Source organism: Cupressus sempervirens, chromosome 3, assembly GCF_028749045.1.
Source record: "Cupressus sempervirens isolate cs-2001-9-10 chromosome 3, ASM2874904v1, whole genome shotgun sequence".
NCBI classification, from domain to species: Eukaryota; Viridiplantae; Streptophyta; class Pinopsida; order Cupressales; family Cupressaceae; genus Cupressus; species Cupressus sempervirens.
Genome location: NC_143120.1, coordinates 1,075,782,151 through 1,075,799,718, shown reverse-complemented (window position 1 = coordinate 1,075,799,718; position 17,568 = coordinate 1,075,782,151). Strand labels below are relative to the sequence as shown.

General features: G+C 35.3%; 1 pseudogene; it reads left to right on the top strand.

The window, feature by feature from the left end:
- The first annotated feature begins 740 nt into the window (after positions 1-740).
- LOC149570485 (chaperone protein ClpB1-like) lies at positions 741-12,019 on the top strand (annotated as a pseudogene).
- Positions 12,020-17,568: the final 5,549 nt, after the last annotated feature.

Sequence of the window (17,568 nt, the reverse complement as noted above, 5' to 3'; positions counted from 1 at the left end):
TCTACTCAATGTGGTTTATTGGGCTAACAAAGATTGCCCTGTGTTTCTGTTTCATGATTTCAACTTGATGCAATTTTTCCTCTAGAGTTGGGTTTTGGATTTGATGACTAAATGACTTTCTTAAGTGGGTTTATGGATCTCAAGCAAATGTATTGCTCGACAAAGGAGGAAGTAGAGCTTGAACTGAAAAAGAGGATCCAGAGGGGGGATTGAAGGAGCAGGACCTTATCAGGTGTCCAATGAAGAGTCATATTCATAATTGTTTCTTTGACTTCTTCCATGCAGCTTGTTCTCTACATGTCCATGACACATTATTCCTCTGGAGACTCTGTACAATCTACATCAGTGCTGAAACTAACCAAACTATTTCTTGCACAGGATAAGAAGCATGGAAGAAGTCAAAGAAATAATCAATTCTACACTTTTCTTTTACCTAGGGTACAATTCTCATTTCATTAATTTTTTAGTGCTCAGAGTCCAGTAGAAAATGGTTTTCGGAATAAGATGGCTTAGCAGAAGCATTTAACATTGAACAATGTTATCCTAATTTACTATATTATATTTGATTTTCAGATGGTTTGATATTGTTTATGGTAAAGATTACCAGTCCACTTACTTATGCTGAAGAATAATTAAAAACGTTATTTTTACTTTTATTAATTTCTATGGAGATGGTGGATAGCCACCTCTATTTATTATCCTCTAAATGAGGAGGTTGTTGAAAGGTGACATAATAAAAAATGGATTCCAAAGATTTCATAGATAGAACTTTTGAAACTGTAGAATCAGGTCGACAGTATGCTCGAAAATCTGGTCATGCACAATTCACACCCCTTCACTTGGCCATTGTTCTTATAGAGAATGCCGATGGGCTACTAAAAGAAGCAATTTTTTATGCTGCTTGGGTAGATGAATCAGTGGAATCTGTTAAAAAATTCTTGTGCCAGTACCTGGAAAAGCTGTCGTCCAACGACTCTCCTCCAGTCGACAACGCTGATGTAATCAAATGCATTGAGCGCGCTCAATCGGCACAGAAGAAGAAAGGAGACACCCGTTTGGGCGTGGATCATCTCATAGTAGGATTTTGGAGGATTCACACGTTATCAATAGCTTTATAGATGTAGGGGTGTGTCCTTTGCAAGTTAAATCTCAAGTTGTGAAGCTGTGGGAAGTGGAATGGGATGAGAAGGTGGAAACCATCTTTGATATTATTACCCCTTTCCAGGTTCTAAAAACATATTGTTGCGACTTTGTCAAAGTGGCAGCAAAGCTTGACCCAGTTATTGGCAGAGATGAAGAAATCCAGAAAGTCATCACAATCCTGTACTAATTGGAGAGGCTGGAGTTGGAAAGATTGCTGTGGTGGAGGGACTCGCTCAAAGAATTATTGAAGGAGATGTCCCAAGGTAAAAACAATGAATAACAATTCGGTGTATTTATCATGTTCTATTGCTATCTTAGATCTTTGCAATTGTTGCTTCCATATTTTTGCTGATAATGATCGCTGCTGATAATGCTGGGAATTGTTGCGTTCATATTTCTCTTTCTTTCTTAAAACAAGATCTTTGTTTAAAAAAAGCCAACTCATGTTAAAAAAAATTATAATGGCCATTCAGATTTTTTCTTCTGAATCCATGCATTACCATGTTCTGCACAACACGCCTCTTTTAGAATAGCCATTGATGGCTAAAAACCTACTGCGATACACCCATGAAATATCTAATAGTGAGAAAAATCTGGAAAACTACTAGTTACAAACTTACAAAGAGAAAGAAAATAGAAGAATATGAATAGCTATCCAAAACAGCAATACTCTTTTCCATTTCTAGAATCAGTAAAATGTTGTTTCCAAAATGCTCTATTGACCAATAAACTATTCATTTTAACATGTTTTACTCACCAGGACAATTTCTCACATTTTACTTCTTCTAATATCCAAGTTCCATTTAATTACCCTATTTTAAATATTGAAACTATAGCAATCTTTTGGAAGCTACTCTAAACATTAAAAGTATGTCAATTTTTAGGCGAGAAGGCTCTAGTTATCTGGTCTACAAGATTTGTTTTGTGGTGTAGTTAGGAGACTGATGGGTCCTTTTGTTTCAGTACATTCTAGTTGTGAACTCTTCTCCATGGTTTCATCAACTGTGCTCTGCAGCATTCTCTCATGGTCACAAATGTTTTGAAATTCCTGGTTCTGAGTCTTCATCTGAAATGTTGAGATTGATGATGACCTCAATGTCTCTCCATTTAATTTAAGAAATATATTATTTAACAGAGGTATTATTGACTAATTCCCTGTAAATAGTTCTGCTTTAGCAATTTGATGTATTTGGACCATTCAAGTGGGGTCAGTGTTTTAGTAGTTGATTTGGGACTCAATGAATCCATTTCAAAACTCATAAAGTTTCTTTCATATGCTACAGAAATTTGCTTGGAGTTAGATTGATAGAATTGGATATGGGAGTCCTTATTGCTGGAGCAACATACGTGGGTCAGTTTGAAGAGCGACTTAAATCTATATTGGAGGTAGAAGAATCCCAAGGAAAAGTAATTCTTTTTATTCCCTAATTACATTTGGTCCTTGGTGCTGGTGAATGATTTTTCTTTATTGTTCTTTTCTCTCTTTATGATTTAATCTAATAGGATGTCATTATAATTGGTTGTCTGCAAATTGACAAGTGGATTTGTTTTCAGGACAATGTGAGCGTTCAATGATTGCTGCTAATTCATTTAAACCAATGGTTTCTCACGGCCAGTTGAAGTGTGTGGGATCAACTACATGGGTTGAGCATACAAAATGTGTAGAGAAAGATGCTGCATTGGAATGCCAATACTAGCAGGTTGGCACTTGATTCAGTCTATTGATACAGATTATTGCAAGATCACAGGTCATCTTGTGAATAACTTACCTTATTAACTTCTTTTGGTAGGTGTACCTTTCTAAACCCAGTGTGGTTGACATCATTAACATTTTGCTAAGGATCACAGGTAGAGCAATAGAAGTCGCTGCCCAATTATCCTGTTGTTATATAACCGGTAAACTCTTCAATATCCATATGATTGAAGTGGTGTTAGAAAAGTTGGTGCTGTGGGGGTGCTCTTAATATATAAGATTTGATCATAAATGGACAGAACATTAAATTTTACTTGGACGATTGTGCAAAATTATTGTCTTGACTTTGAATTGATAGGAGTTAGATGAAGCCTAAGACATCAACTTTAAAGTGAGCATCATTTTGTGGGCTTTGTAAAAGTGATTGATAGTTGTTTTCTTGTTTCAACTCTGAACAGATAATTTTTACTTGGATGATTGTGCAAATTTATTGTCTTGACTTTAAATTGGTAGGAGTTAAGCCCGAGACATAAATTTTTAAGTGAGCATCATTTTGTGGGCTTTGTACAAGTAATTGATAATTGTTTTCTTGTTTGAACTCTAAACAGATCAGCATCTTCTTGACAAAGTAATTGATCTGATTGATGAAGCATGTGCAAATGTGAAAGTAAAGTTAGATGCACTTGAAAGGGAAACATTTCAACTAAAAGTTCAGCTACATGCTCTGGAAAATAAGAAATATGAAGCGAGGAAGGCACGGCTGGAGTGTTGAGAATTGTGTCTCAACCTTGCAAGTTCTTTTTCCAAAAATCTCTAGAATTTTTTTAGGAAATTCTAGAATTTGTTTGTGGTAGTTTTCCACATGTTTATGAGTTGGAAAAGGTGTATGAGTTGCTAAAAATGTGTCTGGTCTCTAGAACAATGTAGAAGGGCTATTTTAGAGTGTAAACACCTCATTTTACGACTTTTATGGGGGTCTAAACTAGAGGACAAAATTATGGACGAAAATGGCATTCTTGGAGTTACAAATTACAAGTAGGTAATATGTGGCATGGTTGTTTTGCCCATGGTTTTGGCCCATGGTTTTGTAAAACTAGAAATGGTTTCCAAATGGAAAATCACTATAAAAGGAGGGCTTTGGGAGGTGTTTGAATCATCGAGTTCAGTTTGCAAGACTGGTGCTAGGAGTATCTCTCTGAGTCCAAGTTTGAGTTGTGGTGATGTGCTGCTATAAGAACTTGCATTGCAAGTGTATTGTAATCTTTTAGATTTGAGAATATATTGTGCGGGTTTTGGAGGGTGGGGTTTTTCTCTCGAAAGGGTTTTCCCCATGGTAATCAATGTGTTATGAGTTCATTGTTATTTTGATTATATTGTTATGCATTTCTTGAGGTCTCTGCAATAGTTAGTCAAATTTTCATAATCATTCCCTCAAAGATTAGTGTAGGAACTGATTCCGCATACCTTTGCTTCCTTACAAGTGGTATCAAAGCCTGCCCAGTTTTGGTTCTATTTGTTGGGTACAGGGGTTTTTTTGAGCTAATCAAGGTTTGGGTGGGAGCTTGTGTAGAGGTTTTATTTTTGTGTTGCAGGATTGCAAAGATGGCAAGCACATCAAGGAGGATTGATGTAGAGAAGTTTTCTGGCATAAACTTTGAAATGTGGAAGCTGAAGATGGAAGATCTATTGATTGATCGAGATCTATGGGATGCAATTGATGAGAAGAAGTTGAGGCCCACAAATCCGAATTTAGCCACAGAGTATGATGTGAGAGATAGGAAAGCTAAAAGTTTCATCAGATTGTATCTTGCAGATTCCATACTGATTAATGTCCATGAAGAACCTACTGCAAAGAAGCTTTAGAAGAAGCTAAGTGAGATCTATCATGCAAAATCACTTGTGAACAAGATTTTCTTGAGGAATAAGTTGTATTCCTTGAGAATGGAAGAAGGTGGACAGATTTCTGAGCATCTTGAAATTTTTAATATGTTGGTGACTCAGCTGACCTCAATTGGGGTGTGGACGGATGAAGAAGAAAGGTACCAAATATTGCTATGCTCATTGCCAGACTCATGGGACAGCCTTGTCTTGGGTATAGGGAGCACTTTAGTCACCTTGAAGATGGAGGATGTTGTTGGTTCTATACTTTCTGAAGAGATGAGAAGGAAAGTCTCTCTGAATGCCAAAGAGGCTTTGAGTGTTCAAGGAAGACCAAAGGAAAGAGGAAAGAATGAGAAGCAACATGGCCATTTCAAGTCCAAGAATAAGGGGAGATCAAAATCTTGTAGTAAGTCCAAGGCAATTTGCTAGAATTGTGGCAAACTTGGACACTTTCGAAAGGATTGCAAAGAGGAAAAGAAAAAGAAAAAGAAACAAGATTCTGATTCCAACTCTGAGAAGGAAGACGAAGATGCTTTCATGCAGCGTTGGCCACTCATGCAGGTGTCAATGCATGGTTGCTAGACTCAGGTGCATCTTTTCACATGACCCCTAATAGAAATTGGTTTAGTAAATATGAAAAGTTTGATGGTGGTAAGGTGTACTTGGGTGATAACTCAGTTCTTGATATTGTTGGTCATGGAAGTAATCGTGTGAAATTTTTTGATGGTAGAATTAAAAGATTTCATGGTGTCTTTCATATCCTGGGACTAGCGAGGAATTTTTTATCTATTAGCAAACTAATAGATGCGGGTGTGCATGTACAATTTTTTGAAGCAGGTGTGAAAATGGTGAGAGGTGCTATTGTAATAGCTAGAGGAAGCATATTGGGTACATTGTACCACCTTGATGCACACACAGTTGAGTGCAATAGTACTTATGATAAGATTGTGAAGAGGACTACTTTGTTGGAGGAGAGGGTTTCTCTTTCAATAGATGGTTGTGGTTTCTGGGTACCCAAGGGTGCTCTATCTATAGAATCAAAGTTACCTGCAGAGAAGACTATGTTATGGCACTGGAGACTTAGCTACATAGGTGAGAAAGGTCTATGAACCTTAAAGAACAAAAACCTTGTTGATGGGTTGAATGACTTCAATCTTGATTTTGATTTTTGTGAGCATTGTATCTATGGTAAACAAAACCACATTCAATTTTACTCAAGTTCTCATAAGTCCTCAAGTATTTTGGATCTAATCCATTTGGATGTATTTGGTCCAGTTGATGTTCCTTCTATTGGTAGATCAGTTTATTATGTTTCTTTTGCTGATGATTTTAGTAGAAGAACATGGATTTCTTTTCTTAGAAGTAAAGCTGAAATTTTCAGTCATTTCAAAAAATTTATAGCAATGATTGAGTTGTAGACTAGAAAGAAGATATAGCATTTGAGAATTGATAAAGGTGGTAAATATTGATCCAATGATTTTGACACATTTTGCACATATTGTGGTGTTAAAAGAGAGAAGACAACTTTGTATTCTTCGCAACAGAATGGAGTTGCAAAAAGAATGAATAGGACCGTGATGGAGAAGGCCAGGAGTATGCTAAACGGAGTTGGACTAGAACAAAAGTTTAGGGCCGAAGTTGTAGCCACTGCCTACTACCTAATAAATAGGTCTCCTACACCAACTCTTGTTGATAAGATGCCAATGGAAGCATGGTCGGGCCATAAGCCTTCACTTAGTCATCTAAGAGTTTTTGGTTGTGAGGCATATGCTCATGTACCAAAGGAAGAATAGACAAAATTGGACAACACATGTATCTTCATCGGATATAGTTATGGTGTGAAAGGGTACAAGCTTTGGGATCCTATTGCACAAAAGGTAATTTACTCTAGAAGTGTTATTTTTAGAGAAATTGAGCCTTCTTCTATTATAGTGCAGCCAAAACAGATAAAAGAAAAGAAAGATGTGATTCAACTTCCTACTACACTTAAGAAAGTTGAATTGAGGCCCTTAGAAAGAAAAGTTGTTGAAGAGAGCTCTTCGAGCTCTAAATCATCAAAGGAAGAGGGAGAACCTAATCATGAACCTAAACTTGAACTTGAACTAGATCTTGTTCGAAGGTCTAGTAGATAGAGGAAAGCACCAGAAAGGTATGGATATTCTCTTGATGATTGGAGGTCTATATTTGCTTTGAATGCTAATATCGATGAACTGAAATCTATAGAAGAGGCTCCTTCTATGAATGATTCAGAGTCCTGGAAGATAGCCATGGAAGAAGAGATGGCAGCCCATAAGAGGAATGATACATGGGACCTTGTACCATTGCCTAAAGGATGGAAGCCTATTGGTTGTAAATGGGTGTTCAAAAGGAAGATAGGTTTAGATGGAAAAAGGTTACTCCCAAGTTGTAGGAATTGATTATGGTGAAATTGTTTCTCTTTTAGCAAAAATGACATCCATTTGATTTTTACTTTCTATTGCAGCAGCTTATGATGTAGAAGTTTAGCATATGGATGTGAAGATAGCTTTCCTTCATGGAGATTTGGAGGAAGAAATTTATATGACATAGCCAGAGCACTTTGTGGTGAAAGGTAAAAGTCATTTGGTCTGTAAATTGAAGAAATCCTTATATGGTTTAAAACAAAGTCCTAGGATGTAGTACTAGAAGTTTGATACATATGTGTTGAGTTTGGGATTTGTGCGATCCAAATCTGATCACTGTATATACTACAAGTCTGATGGTGATTATTTTTTAGTTATTGCTTTATATGTTGATAATATGTTGTTTATTGGCAAAGGAAAAGGTGTGATTGCAGAATTAAAATCTCAGTTCCTAGCAAAGTTTGAAATGAAAGATCTTGGTACAGCAAATTACATTATGGGAATGAAGATTATAAGAGATAGAAAAAATAGAAAGCTTTGGCTAGGTCAGAGTAAGTATGTTGGTACTATTCTGAGAAGATTCAATATGCAAGATTTCGGACCATTGAGTGTTCCTGTTACTATGGCAACAAAGCTTTCTAGCTCACAATGTCCTACATCCCCATTGGAGATGGAAGAGATGAGTTGAGTACTGTATCAAAGTGTAGTTGGCAGTCTTATGTATGCTATGGCCTATACAAGACCAGACATTGCCCAAGCAATGGGAGTACTTTTTCGTTATATGTCTAATCCAAGAAGAGGAAATTGGGATGCAGTAAAAAGAGTTTTCAGATACTTGCGGGGTACCTCAGGGTACTCTATATGTTTTAATGGAATAGGATATGAGCATTCCTTGGATATTCAAGGCTACGTGGATTCAGACTAAGCTAGTAATGTTGATAGAAGAAGATCCACCAGTACATATGTGTTTACATTATTCGGTGGTGCAGTTAGATGAGCAAGCGACAAGATGTGGTTGCTTTGTCCACTACAAAGGTGGAGTATATGGTAGCTACTCATGCCTGCAAGGAAGCTATCTAGCTAAAGAGATTGTGTTCAGATATAGAATTCAAATAGGGTACAATGACAATTTATAGTGACAATCAGAGTGCAATTTTCCTAGCAAAGAACCCAACATTTCATGTCAAGACCAAGCACATTGATGTACAATATCATTTTGTGAGAGATATGCTCAAGAACGGCAAGGTGAAGCTGGAGAAGGTAGAGACTTTGGTGAATGTTGTTGATGCATTAACTAAGCTCATGAGTAGAGAGAAGTTCATATGGTGTTTGGAGTCTATGGGTCTCTCAGCCCCTAGCAATTAACTCCATGAAACTGTGGATCCCCTCCCTCTTGCAAGGTTTTCGACAAGTGGGAGAATGTTGAGAATTGTGTCTCAATCTTGCAAGCTCTTTTTTTGGAAAACTCTAGAAATTTTTTAGGAAATTCTAGAATTTGTTTGTGGTAGTTTTCCACATGTTTATGAGTTGGAAAAGGTGTATGAGTTTTTAAAAATGTGTGTAGTCTCTAGAACAATGTAGAAAGGTTATTTTTAGAGTGTAAAAAACTTATTTTATGACTTCTATGGGGGTCTAAACTAGAGGACAAAATTATGGACGAAAATGGCATTCTTGGAGTTACAAATTACAAGTGGGTAACATGTGGCATGGTTGTTTTGCCCATGGCTTTGGCCCATGGTTTTATAAAACCACAAATGGTTTCCAAATGGAAAATCACTATAAAAGGAGGGCTTGGAGAGGTGTTTGAATCATTGAGTTCAGTTTGCAAGATTGGTGCTAGAAGGAGTATCTCTCTAAGTCCTTGTTCAAGTTCGAGTTGTGGTGATGTGCTCCTGTAAGAACTTCCATTGCAAGTGTATTGTAACCTTTCAAATTTGAGAATACATTGTGTGGGTTTTGGAGGGTGGGGTTTTTCTCCTGGAAAGGTTTTCCCCATAGTAGCATTGTGTTATGAGTTCATTGTTATTTTGATTATATTGTTATGCATTTCTTGAGATCTTTGCAATAGTTAGTCAAATTTGCATAATCGTCCTCTCAAGGATTAGTGTAGGAAGTGATTCCACACACCTTTGCTTCCTTATACGGAGGAGGTTGGTATTGATATTACCTTTCTTCTAAATAGTTGCTTGGGGGTTATTTATGCAAAGACGAAGGAAGATTATTGTGCTATGCAAGGGAGTTTTTTATAAGATTAAAGATAACTTCTTATATATATAATAATATTTCCTATCATATATGTTCACAACAAGGTTGGTGATTTGAGAGATGGCATGCTCCCTCTTAAAATGAAATTTTTTAAAGAAAAAGAGAGAATGAATGAAATCTGTTGGTTGAAGCAAAAACATGGAGAAATATTGTCTACTCTACAGGAGGCAGAGCGAATGATGGATCTGACAAGAGTTGCTGATATAAAATATGGGGCACTTCAGATAGAGGAAGCAATTGCTCTACATGAAACTAATTTTAAAGGAAAATTAATGTTTTTTTTAGGACCTGATGAAGTTGCAAATGTATGTGAAATATGAGTTTTGAATTATTCTTGATAGGTTTTCTTTTCATATTTTTAATGCATGTCAAGTTTAGTTGCAGCCTATGAGTTAAATTGAGGTTGGATTCCCAATAGTTGTGCTTTAGAATTTGCATGTTATGAAGATAGGAAAAAGTGAATCTGTAGTGACAGTACCATCATTTCTCATTTCATACAGGTGGTGAGTCATCATACTAGTATTCCTCTTACCAGGCTTTGTCAAACTTGTAAGAAGAGGTTGTTAGGCTTGGCTGAAAGGTTGCATGCAAGAGTTGTTGGGCAAGACAAAGCAGTTAAGGCAGTTGCAGATGTTGTGATGAGATCAGATGCGGGATTTAGGAAATTACATCAACCTACTGGATCCTTTCTATTCTTGGAACCTACTAGAGTTGGTAAAATAGAGCTTTGCAAAGGCTCTTGTAGAAAAACTATTTTATGATGAAAGCCTATTAGTTTGGATAGATATGTCTGAATACACAGAACAACACTCAGTTTCTAGACTCATCAGTGGTCCCTCTGGGTATGTCTAAAGAAAGAGGTTTCTTTTAGATTGGTCTTATTCCAAAAAAAATTCATTACTTATATACTGAATAAATGGTAGCCAATATTTCAGCTAAATTGTAATGAATAATTGCAGATGTGTTAGTTCTAGACGGGGTGGGAAACTGACTAAAGTAGTTACAAGATGATCGTATAGTGTTGTTCTATTTAATGAAGTTGAGAGGCACATGTATCTGTACTTGACACCTTGATTCAGATTCTTGATGATGGTAGATTGACAAATGAACGTGGTCAGGCAGTTAGCTTCTCCAACACGATAATTGTCATGACATCCAAACTTGGAGCAGAGTACTTTATTCTAGGACTCTCTAGAGTCACATCCATAGAAGTTGCACAAGATAGAGTAATACAAAAAGTAGGTTCAATTAAGTAATGATTCATTAGATCTAATTGTCATTGAAATACTGTTATTCTTAAAAGAAAAACTGTGGTGCTACTTTATTGCAGGTGAGAAAGCACTTTAGGAACAAACTGTTGAATAGACTTGATGAGATAGCCGTTTCTAATCCTCTAAAAAATGAGGAGGTGCAGAAGGTTGCTATATTGTAGATCAAAGAAGTGGCTCTATGGCTTTCTAAGAAGAGAGTTCATTTGTTAGTTAGTGATGAAGTTTTAAACCTTGTTGTTGAGAAAGCCTATGATCCTGTAAGTCCATTTTCAGAGTTATTCCTCTGGTTTGTATATTTTATATTACATGCTTCGATGCTTGTCTAATCGACTATTTAATAGGTACGAAGCATTTTAACAATAGATTGAAATTTGAGCTTCATATTAGAAGGGTCCTGGTTTAACTGTAAAGTTATTTAAATACCTTAATCCAAGCTAGCTTCCACTCACTTTCTAGAAAAGGGGAGAATAAAGAAGATAGAGTATGTTACTATTTAGTGGGGATAAGACTGTTTAACAAAGTAGATGTGAGAATATCACACTAGAGAGATCCTAATTCAAAAATATAGACTTCGTTGGATTAAAATAGGATGATCAGTAATGGAATGTTAGGATGACCTAAAACAACTAAAACAAAATAATCTAAAAAAATAAAAATCTCCTTTCAATAAGAACAAGAAACACCTGGAAGTTTATATCATTGCTTCTTAGTTACGAAGAAAAGTAAATTGATTACTTTCCAAACTTTTTAAGGGTAGAAAGCACCAAACCTTATAGAGAAATGGCGTTGAATATGGATTGTTGGCACTTTCTTGAAGGATATAACTCTAAGTAAATGTGATTCTATCATATTCTGGTCCAGGACATGCATTAGCATTTTATTGTTGTCATTGGAGTAGTGGTCCACTATCCTAACTAGTTGAAGTGGTTACCTTTATAGAAAAAACAAGAAAATAGCTAATCAGCTACAAACTGCAAATTTTATTACATATACAATTTTGATAACAAATCAGCTACAAATTAAAAATTTTATTACATATACAATTTTAATACTGCAATATTGTAGAATGAAGACTCTTGCAATTTAGTTTTAAGTTGAACAAGTTCCTGTTTTGGTTTTTGTAGGTTTATGGTGCTAAACCCTTAAGGCGCTGGTTGGAAAAGGAAGTTGTGACCCGACTGTCCCAAATGTACTTTAGTGGAGAATTTGACCAAAGTGATATTGTCTTCATAGATGTAATGCATCAGCTATCATTATCTTTTCATGTGGCGAAGTATGAAAAGCTATGGAAGAAAATGAGAATTGAAGAAATAGATGACGATGAGACTATGGAAGAATCTTTGATTGAAATAACAGACGACAATGAGACTATGGAAGAATATTGATCATCTCATTAGGTTGTGACATCATATCTAGTAGTCATTTTGTGTGGATGAGCTAAATGTGATCAACTTTATGTTTGGCAGAATCTTTGATTGAAATAACAGACGACAATGAGACTATGGAAGAATATTGATCATCTCATTAGGTTGTGACATCATATCTAGTAGTCATTTTGTGTGGATGAGCTAAATTTGATGAACTTTATGTTTGGCAGATACTTTTTCGATGAGAATATTAGAATTGATGTTATTGTAGGAATGCATAATAGCAATGGCTAAAATGTGTTGGCTTGTCAGCTTGAGGGAAACTATCCCAACACCACTGTGACTTTTCGTATCTGATGTAATTCCTTATATCTACATTTTAAAATAATTAAATACTGCCAAACTATTGCTAAAGATTATTTTCGGTTTATGAACAAATCAGTAATGCTAATGGTCATTAGTATATTTTAAATTTTTAGTTTAGAATTTAGATGATCATCTGTAAACATTTAATCTTTGTGGAAATCAAAGCATATCCAAAACTTGGAGATGATTCTTAGGGCTATGATGACTAGTATATGATGCAGAGGATCCTAGGCCTAAGATGATCAGCATTGAGCAAATATATTGTTGATTTGTTTTCTTTTAGTATGTTTTAGTTGGCATCTCTCTTAAAGAGTGAAAGGGAAGTTTAAAATGCATATTCCACAACCTTTTCCAATTTGCATAGAATTTTTGAATAGAGCATGAACATATGTCAAAGTATGGAGGATAGGAAATTGTATTTGATGTTGCAACCAAAGATGCCCTTGAAGACATGTACTCAAGATATCGAAGCATGAGAAGGCATGTAGACTACCTGGTAGAATACCTCATGAGTTGCAATTATTGCAAGATGTGAATTTGTTGAATAAGTGTTAAGAGCTTTCAAGAAAATGCATTTGGCAGGTACAAAGCCTAATAATTGCAATCTTTTCAGAAGAATTCACAGGGCCGTTACTTATAACAACTTGAAGGAAGGGTGAATGGAGTCAAATCTATGAAAGGAAAGTTGGAACAGGTGATGGAATAAATAGTGAGAATAATAACAACAGGGGTATCAATAGATTGCCAAGAAAAAGAGTGAAGGGAGAGGCAGCGTGGAAGTGGGAAGACAATAAAATATGTGACAGATGCAAGAGGGAGAAACTTATGATGTGACTGCTGGTTTTCAGGATGATATGGCATTACATGAAGAAAATAACTTTTAAAACACAACATACAGAGGAATGCAAAGATGCAGGAGTGTAACTTAATAAGAAAGAAGCAATGAAGAGTTTTGAAATTGGTCTAATTTAAACAAGAAGAGAGGCACCAAGATGCAGAGGAGGTGTAGGTAGACAAAAGAAAGAAGCTTGCACAATTGAAGGGAAGAGGGAGACTGCGCAAGACATGTAAACGAAGAAAAGAATGAAACAATAATAAAACAGATGAAACAACAATACAAAAGATAGCACATTGTGAGGAAGAGAGGTCTGCATTAGAAGTGTAGACATACTAGTATCAAGTTAGCAAAGGACTTGCATGAAAGAGCTAAAATATAAAATGCTGATTTTATTGATTTAGATTTTCCGGATACATTTGGATACATACAGAATTGATACTGAATGTTATATACACTGATGTCTGAGTATCTTTATATAGCCATATTTTCCCTTACAAAAATTACTTATGGGAATAGCTTCCAGCAACTATACATTTACCTAATTTATTTATTTAAACAAAATTTAAAAACTAGCCTTATTAATGTAATAAATCTTACATTTCCCCTTATTACATTAATCCAACAAATCTAACATTCCCCCTTATTAGAAACTAACCTAATTAATGTAATAAGTCCAACATATTCCCCCTTATTACATTAATCCAATAAAAGTGGAAGCCTTCACCAATATTATTCCTCTAGAAACTTTGATGAAGTTCCTCAGCAATCATTGAAAGTAGATTTTTTCTCTGCAACTTCAAATTGCAAATCCTAATCCTGAAGTTACCCTCATATCCCAACTTCAAATTGTAAATCTTGAAGTTTTCTTGATAATAAATTTTTTTGCACCTCCCTTAAACAACAAGACATAGTTCCTCCAAAATTTCACATCTCCATGGAGTGTGCCTGATGCCTCCTTTGGTGCTGCACATGAGACACCTGTCCTCTGAAAGTCCACATCTCCTCTGAGTGTGTCTAATGCCTCCTTAAGTTTCATAGAAACAATCACCACTAATGTCATGGACACCTTTCCTTTGAAAGTCGACATCTCCTCCGAGTGTCTCTAATGACATTCTTCAAATCTTGCCCCCCTCACTTCAAAGAAAGACAATCGTGTAGCCAAGCCCCCTCTTTTCTTCAAGGACACAAATCTATCAAGTCCCCTCTTATCTTCAGGGATGAGTTTTCCAAACCTCAACTTTATAGGGACACAAATAGGTGCTTCTCATGCAATGATCATATCTAAGTGAGAAGCTAGCTTGAGATGATAAAAATCCTCCAACCTCCATTGCCTCCAGCCTCCTATTTACTTCTATTCTTTATAACAAAAATCTTGTAGCTTTTTCACTAACCCACATACAATATCCCATAGTTCTTTTTCAATAAAAAGCAACTGTATCTTAATTTGCTATGTGTAGAATTCAATACCTTCAAACTTAGTCATAGTAGTCATTTTATCCATTTTCTTCTAGATTGCTTTGAAAGGAAATCAAGCAACTTAAAAAAATGTACAATAGAAAATCAAAAACTCTTTACAAATTTTCAAATGAAAATGCATCCAATGCTATAGGAAATGGTTCTCCAAGTTGACTAGCATATGAACCAAAGAAATTTGCAAACTATGAAAGGCCAAGCAAAATCTCTATTATAGAAGCATCACATACTCTCCAAAATGATGATCTCACAAAATACTAGATAGACACATGGTAGCATTGCTCATGATCTTATTGTGAAAGAGAAAAATAAATAAATTTAATGATGCTTCTCCCTTCACTTGTCCATAGTAATTTGATGTTAACAGAGTGTTCTTTGGCAATGATTTCATTCCTCAATCCATTTTCTTGAATGCGTTGTTAGGGAATTTGTCTTCTTTGACTCCTTAGACCATTAGAAACATATATTCTTTCTACCAACTAGAATCATTCCTCTTGCATCTATAATGAATGCAATTCTTGTGAGTACTGCTTGAAAACTTCACTATTGCATACAAACATTATCTTCACTTCTGGGCACAACACATTTTTCATCTCACAATTAACTCTCCATTTTTTGTGTACTAGGCTCTGATACCAAATGAAAGAGCTAAAATATAAAATGCTGATTTTATTGATTTACATTTTTTGGATACATTCGGATACATATAGAATTGATATTGAATGTTATATACATTGATTTCTAAGTATCTTTATATAGCTTTATTTTCCCTTACAAAAATTGCTTACGGGAATAACTTCCAACAACTATACATTTACCTAATTTATTTATTTAAACTAAGCTTAGAAACAAGCCTGATTAATATAATAAATCTAACATTGTAGTGGCAGTAGAGAAATCTGTGACCTATATATACTGGTAATCTTGTGCTAGGAAAAGACCAGCAATGGGACTGAAGGTTGTATGAGTAACATGTAAAACAAGAAATCGTGCTAAAAAATGCAAGTGTTTAGAAGACAAAAATGTTGCGTACAGAGAGTAGGTCGATGTTTGTGTGCCTAGCTAAAGTATTTTAACAATGCCAGTTAATAGGGGTTTGTGTGAGAACAAGTGAATTATCTTGTTGGCAGTTAATAGAGCTTGAGTAATCTAAATTGCTTATGGGTATCCTATTGAAGTTGAATTCCTATAATGTTAAAGAGTGAATAAATTCTTGATTTTGGGGCTTTTTACTATGTTGTGGTTTTAAATATTGTTTTGAATTGTATTATCTCACAGCTTGATCAGGCTCTGATCTTTGTTGTGCATCAAACGGTATCAGAGCTAGATGATTGTTTGGAAGGGCTAAATCAATTTTTAGAGTATGTGTGAGAGACGAGAGAGATCTATCTCAAAAAAACTCTTGTTGGGTAGAGGATAGGTACATGTTGGTTTGTTGCAGGTAGGATCCATGATTTCTGAGAGATGTGTCTTTGAAACAAAATGGAAACAAAACTCTTGATAATCTCAATTTGGGGAGAGTATTGGGAAGAAATGGCAACAAAAGTCATTGTGAAGAATTGAAGAAAATAGAGGAAAGAATGATGCCTTCGAGGTGGGAAAAGCAAAGGAGTTTAAGTTGATGAGGAAATGCTTGTGAAGGAACCACATGTAGATGGTTAGATAGAAGATGACAATTGTGAAGTTAAATAACATGTAGAGAGGATTGAATGTTATCTTGAGGAAGAAGATGAAGATTGGAATCAGTGTGAAGAAGTGAACTTCTTCAAGAGGTAGAAGAGGTAGAGAGAATTAAGAAGAAAAATGTTCTCTTGAAAGAGGATAACGAAAAGAGAAATCAAGAGGTGTATTGTAGCCCTTTAGTAAAAAACAAATGGAGAGAGAAGCATGTGCAAATAGTTTACACAAGTAAGGAAGATAATAAAGAAAAAATTGAAGCAATAATATGTGAGAAAAATGGTTAGGTGAATGAGAAGAAAGTTTGTAGACCAAATTTATGGATAGCAGTGGTCGCAAGTTTAAGGAAGATTTGAATGAATACGAAGAAATAGAAGAACCAAGCATCGAGTACGAGGAGAAAAAGGTCCCTATTTTATCAAAGTTTGGTTTTCTTGGAGGAAATAAAAAGGGATATTTGTATATTGAGGGTATAAAAATAGACAAAAAAATGGAGATAGAGAAAAGAAAGAAATTGCATCAAAGATTGAAGAACAAGATAAAAATGAAAACAAAATTGAAGTTGCAAATAGTCATGGAGATGAAGATGTCATAGTAGAAGAGAATGGGGTGATCTTTTAAATTTTTCTAAATTTTGTAATGAAGGAAGATTTTGGAAATTATAGTGTGGCAAAGCAATGATACAAGACTCTGTGAGTCCCTAGCCAAGTCAGGGCTTCAAAGCTTTTTGGCCTCTGGACTCTGCCAGCCTAGTCCTACAAAAAAATATGTTTAGCATAGGCACTGGTAGGTGAAAGTGGAGTGAAGAAAACCTCCAATCTTCTAATTTCATAAGGCATAAAATTTTTGAGTAATAAAGATAGAAAGAATATATTATAATTGCATATGATAGAGTCGATCTTTGGATTATTTTGCAATAATAGGCTTCCATCTTGAAACTCTGTGGTAATAATATCATCAATGGGAATTTCCTTCTCCATTGTACTGAAAATGTCAAAGACTTTGGCAAAGATCACTTTGTTAGTATGTCATAATCATTACTTAAATGAAAATAAACTGTTCCCTACTATACTCTCAATAGAAAGTTCCCAAAAATCTCAATGGTGACTCTAAATAAGGCAACCGACATGGAGAAGCAAAAAATGTCTTGTGTGTGGTAGGTATAAAACATAAAAAATTGTCTTTTAAGAAGATTTCACATGGGTTTCGCTAA